This window comes from Lissotriton helveticus, chromosome 7 (genome assembly GCF_964261635.1).
Source record: "Lissotriton helveticus chromosome 7, aLisHel1.1, whole genome shotgun sequence".
NCBI classification, from domain to species: Eukaryota; Metazoa; Chordata; class Amphibia; order Caudata; family Salamandridae; genus Lissotriton; species Lissotriton helveticus.
This window is the reverse complement of record NC_136068.1, coordinates 1,522,371,485-1,522,377,484: the sequence shown is the minus strand read 5'-3', so window position 1 is coordinate 1,522,377,484 and position 6,000 is coordinate 1,522,371,485. Positions and strand designations below refer to the sequence as shown.

The window sequence follows — 6,000 nt, the reverse complement described above, 5'->3', positions numbered from 1 at the left end:
GTCTGCCCTCTTACCCAATTCTTGTGGAGAGGTCAGATCTGAGTCCACCGGGTGCTGGTGTAGAAGCTGGTTTTGACAATTACTAAGGATCTGCTCCCTCATAATCAAATTATACAATCCTGTAAAGTCCTGTACGTTGCTGCCCAATAAACAGCCCTCCGGAGCCTTAGTAGCACAATCTACAAAATCAGTCCAGTCCTGAGTCTGTATCTTCTGGGTATCCCTGAACATCAACCTGTACTGTTCAGTGGTTAAGCCAAACCCATCAATCAGAGCACTCTTCAGGACAGTGTAATTGTTAGCATCCTCATAACTAACTGTGAGGAGCTTATCTCTGCCTTTTTCTGATAAGGAGAGCCCCACAATTTCTGCCCACTGACTTTGGGGTACCTGTTTTACTTTGCAAGCCCTCTCCAAAGCGGTTATCCATTTGTGGATGTCATCCCCATCTTTGTAGGGGGGCACAATCTTACTCAGGTGTCTATTGTCATAGGATCTGTCTTTATCCTTAGGGATATTGCTGCCACCAGTGGAATCTAATCCACTTAACTTTTGCTCCCTTGCTAAAGCAAGGTTTGCTTGGGCTAGGGAAAGTTCTTCCCTCTCTATTCTGATTTGGACTTCCCTCATCCTAGCCTCATGGTCTCTCCTTTGAGAGGAAGTCATTCCTCTCTTAGATTCTCTAGAGGCATGGGAGTGGAGATATTCACCTGAGTGAGATATTTCCCTCCTATACCTCTGGTTACACCCACTTGGAGGCCTGAATGGGGCTGTCCCATTCTCAGCCCCAAATTGGCTTAAGTTAGCCTGGCGAAGTCTTCTGACTATAGTTTGGCTACCTTCCTCTCCCACAGAATCTTCTTCAACCTCCTATTCCTCCTCTTCTGGGACTGGGGGGTCATCTTCTTTGGAGGGTATACCCTCACCTGCTCTCCCTGTAGGCTCTGTGCCAGAGGCCTTGAGAATGTCACTCTCATCTAAGAGTTCCATCAGGTGCTGAAGGGTAGGGTTAGAACCCTGTTTCAACTTTTGAGTGGTACACAAATGTCTCAGTTCTCGAAAGCTGAGGATTTCATATCTGGAGGGTGCCCTGGGAGGGTCACTCACCACAGGTAGAGATCCAGATGTTTAACCTGTGCCAGACATGATCTAGTGAGGTGTGGTGTGTGCACCTACCTACACTAAGTGTTTTCCTACTAAACCTCCCTAGGAGTTGTAGTCAGGGTGTGCTAGGCCCTTTGGTCTACAACAACTAAGTTCAGTAGAACTTAAGTATTGTAAGTCTTGTTATATGTACCTATGGTACCTATGTGATCTTTCAAATGATATCTCAAAGATTACAATTGGTAAAACAACAGCAAGCTCAAATCCCAACCGCTGCACACCAATGTGAGCAGTTGGCCTGGTATATGCTATTCACTATTCTAGTGAGCACCTTGCACCAGTCCAAACAACCCTTATGGTGATGGTTGTAAAGTCAACCTTATAGACCAGCTATCCTAGTGGTAGCATGGACAAATCAGTCTTAGGCTAAACTTAAGAGGGCATGTGAAGCCAGCTGTTTTACCATATGCAATCCCTTTAATACCAAATGAAAGGACACCACACAGGATATATATAAAATATATATGTATTTATTACTAAATTAATCCTCTGAACTCTTTATGAGGTCAGTGGCCCAAGCACATCACAAGATACTTAATAAACATACAATAAGTTGCACGAAATACAGTAATGCCCTAGGAGCACTTCGAACCATATACTAAAATAGTGCTATAGGAATCATTTCACGAACAAAGGAAAGGCCTAAGGCCTGGAGAATCGCTGGGGCTACACTGTACTATCAAAGGATAGAGAGCAAGAGGCCCACGGGATGCGTGTGCAGTGTCTTTACACGCACGCGAGTTACCATAGAGTTAGAATGGGAACGAAAGAAATGGAAACTAGTTCTTTTAGGGCACTTCCGGACGGACTAGGGAAAAGCTACTTGAAACTAGGATACTAGGATAGTCAATACCCACAGGAGTACCGAAATACTCGCGTTACCTCACCCACAGGAAGTGGGTGCATAGGTGTCAAAGTGTGTCTGGTTTCGTCGCTGATTCCTATGGAGCCATGGAGAAAGATGCTGCAGGCGACCAGGAGAGAAGTGTCCGGTTGGATCCAAGGGTGGATCGAGGATGAAGAGTACCTGAAAGCAGAGGGGACAGAGTCTGGGTCACTAGCCAGTGACCAGGATGGAACCAGGAAGGAACCAGGCGATGTCGCGAAGCAATCAGTTGATGTCGTGAAGCTTGTCTCTGCAGCCACGTGGACCAGGAGGTCTCGATGATGACCAGGTGCTGCATATGGACTGTCCCACAAAGTCTCTCGTTGTCAGCGGTGTCGGTTTCCGGATTAGGGTCAACAAGCCTTGGCAAAGGCAACCCACGCAGAAATAGAAGATGGCTTCTTAATCAGACCAGCAAAGTCTGATGGGTTGCTCCTTTTCAAGGGAGCAGGGGCCAGTCTGGATCAACCAGACCAGCATTGTAAATCAAAGGTTTCGTCATCACAGAGGCCACTAGCCAACGGGCAAGTGACCGGACAGAGTCGTCGAGCAGGAAAATGCAGAAGGGCCCCACACAGAACTCGTAGAGTGTGGAGGGCTGATCTTCAGTGCAGTTGGTGCTCGAGCCTGGGGCTTCTCAATCCCCAATGCACAACTTGGGGGGTGCCTGAGAAGTTGCACGGAAAGCAATTCGCTGGCTTTCCAAGATGGCCGGTCCCACGTCTCTCGTCGCCTCCACGGGTCTCAGCTCTGCTGTGACTGTGGATCGGGCTGTTGGAAGTCTGGAAGTCCGGGTCTTGTCAGGCTTTGTGCTCGGGCTCCGGCGGGAGCATCGACAAACCAAACCGTTGAATGCTTGATGGTGCCTGCTTGTGCAGGGTGGTCACTTCTTGACCACAAGGGAGATTCTTCAGTCGTCTTCTTGCAAAGTAGATCGTCGAAGGTCCAGAGTTTCATTTCAGAGTTTCAGTCAGGATAAAATCTAAAGTCTTGGGACTCAGCTTCTACCTATATACCAAATTTAGGGGCTGGATTACCTGCTAGGTCCCTTCTATGGGTGGGACCCAGGAAGGGGTGGTTACACCCCTTTCCCCTTTGTCCAGTTTCGCGCCAGAGCTGGGGCTGGAGTGCCCCAGCACCTGTTTGAACTGGACTATGCATGGGACACCTTGTGTGCCCCAGGCAGTGTCTAATTTCATTCAGCCCTCCCTGCCCCAATACACTAAGGCCTGTCTGGGGTGGTGCTAGCACCTCCCAAGACAGGAAACCTATTGTCCAAGCCTCCCTCGCTGGAAGGACTCCCAGCAGCACGAGGTCAGACTTGTGTCTGTGGCAGCAGCATCCATTTTGTGATGCTGAGGCTCTGGTTAACTTTAACCGGGATTAGTAGGAACAATATGTCTTCTCCCTCTAGAAAGGTGGAATGCTACCCCCGTCACCAGAACTGGCGAGGGGGTAGTATTCCAAAGCGTATGACACCTTACACGACATGTTTTGATCAAGCCAAACCAAAGTTAGCATTTTACCGCGAGGTTCATAATGCACTTAAGAGTATATGGTATGGCAATATCATAGAACAGCTATAAGGACATGGGGCCAGATGTAGGTAGGACTTATTTACTGATTCTTAATTACCGAATTTTACTGATTCGGTAATTAAGAATCGGTAAATAAGAAGGGGGGACATGTAGGAGCATCCAGATGTTTCATTTACCGAATCGGTAAAAATCTGTATTTACCGATTCGGTAAATACCGACCGGTAATGCCCATTCATTCCTATGGGCTTTGAAGCCCATAGGAATGAATGGGCATTACCGATTCGGTATTTACCGAATCGGTATATACCGAATTACACAAGGGTGCAGGGGGTGTCACTTTGACACCCTCTGGCACCCCCAAAAGAGGCTTGGGTGCCATGTGGCAGGCATACCTGCTCTAAGGGCAGGTCTGCCTGTCATATGGCATAGGTGTGCATGCACACATGTGCATGCACACCGGAATCGGTATTTTACCATCAAATTGATTTGATGGTAAAATACCGATTCTGTAAGGCTTGTGGGACTCAGAAGAGTCCCACCTACATCTCAAATTTACCGATTCGGTAGAAATACCGATCGGTAATTTTACCGAATCAGTTACACATGCCCCTACATCCCATTTCTGTAATACCAGTCGGTAACGGACGAAAATACCGATTTTCGGCCGTTACCGACCGACCTACATCGGGCCCATGGTTCCGAAAGCTGCAGACAGGCTCAGCTCATGCTAGAGCCTCAACTCACATAAAACCAAGCACTCTGCCTTCAGGATTGTTAAGGCCTGCCATAGGAGTGACTTATAGGTATATATGTGTCTATATATAATGATAGGTATAGAAATACTATACCCTTACACACCTTGCCCCAGCTGAGTGATCAGCCAGTTGTGTCATTTTGGATGGCCAGCCAGGGGTGGCATAGTACATGCTGCAACCCCTGGTAGGCCTTGGATGCACCTATGCCCTGGGTACCTATGGTACACTATACAGGGGCTCATAAGGTGACCCAATATCCAATTGGAGATGTACCTAGAGTATAATGAGTCAATTTTACAGTGAGAGCAGATAGCCTGGGGCCCTGATTAGCAGGATCCCAGGCCACTAAGTCGAAAACCAGCTAAACACAAGGCAAAAAATCTGGGGTAACCATAGTCAGGTATCCACCTTCCTACAGTCGTCACCTTCCATGTTGCCTCTAATTCCATCCTTGCACTCAAAAGCAACCCCAGTGGGGGTTTGCGGTATGTAATCTAACACTGCAACATGCCACACATAACACACAAACTTCTCTTATGCATCCACGAACCTAGAATCTATTCACCGGGCACACACACAACTAAATGATTCCCTTATGCATCCAACACAATGCTGCAGCTGCTGCTGTGACCCCCCTCATACATCCCCCGATTGATCATTGATTAATTAAGCGTTTGCCTTCAGAACACACCAGAGACAAAACGTTCCAATTCGTTTCTTGGACGGAATTGCGAAAAGAGATTTGTTACACAAATAGTAGAGTATTAACAGTTGTAGATAAAAATCAGCCGAAATTGTGAATTTAAACAGCCCTTTGTGAAGTCAGAGAAAAGGTGTGACAAAGTAGGCCAGCTCTTGTACACCATACGCCTACTACCATTGTGTTCCTTTTATTTTGTTGTTTTACCTTGCTTTTTAAAACTATGCATTCTGTTTGAAAATGCAGCAAATCGTTTAAGTAACGGAACAACGAACCGAGAAGAAACACACGGAGTTGTTTTCTGTTCTTGGCTCAACCACAGCAGATGTGGTGGTTTCTGGCAGATGTTCGCGCAGCAGCAGGCTCCCGCCCTGCAAGCAGAGAGAGTTTTACCATGATCCCTTGCATCGGATGCCTGGCTGCCACGCCCTCACCCTCCGCCCAGCTCTGTCTGTCCCGGGAGTCTGTCTGAGCTCAGTCACACTCCCTGCTCGCTGCAGACAAGGAGGGACATCTCTTCGCCTCTTCTGCCTTAAGAAATACAGGGTAAGTTCAGGCCAGCTATTTGTTTGCAGAGCAACAACAGGCGCGTGCTTTTTACACCCGGATGGTGTGCTGGCGCCGCGGGTTACAAGTACTAAATGAAACAATGTGTTCTCTCTCTGCAGCTGATGGCCGGCGCCCTTTAATAGGTGGTAGAAAAAGTCGAGTTATTTTTTGTATTTTAAAAGAATGAGTTTTTTGGTGTGAGAAGAGGGGCGCGCGCGACCCTCAGCTGTAAATCGGGAATACTTTGTGTTGGGCTCGTTTTTTTTAGGGAAGGCTGTAAAGGTAAGTAGGTGTACTCTATTTGGACAACTGACATTGCTGTTTTTTTCCTTAAGTCGGAGCGGTGGGGTATGTCGATATTTGCCCTGGGTCTTTGCATTTTGCGCACTCAAAGTTGAAAACATTTT

At 47.4% G+C, this 6,000-nt stretch overlaps 1 protein-coding gene across 1 annotated transcript in view; it reads left to right on the top strand.

Moving 5' to 3' along the window:
• Positions 1–5,485: 5,485 nt before the first annotated feature.
• The window catches only part of MYADM (myeloid associated differentiation marker), a 64,216-nt gene continuing 63,701 nt past the window's right edge, over positions 5,486–6,000 (top strand). Inside the window, exon 1 of the mRNA XM_078654967.1 lies at positions 5,486–5,590. The gene's annotated coding sequence lies outside the window, so the exon portion shown is untranslated. The remainder of the gene's footprint in view (positions 5,591–6,000) is intronic.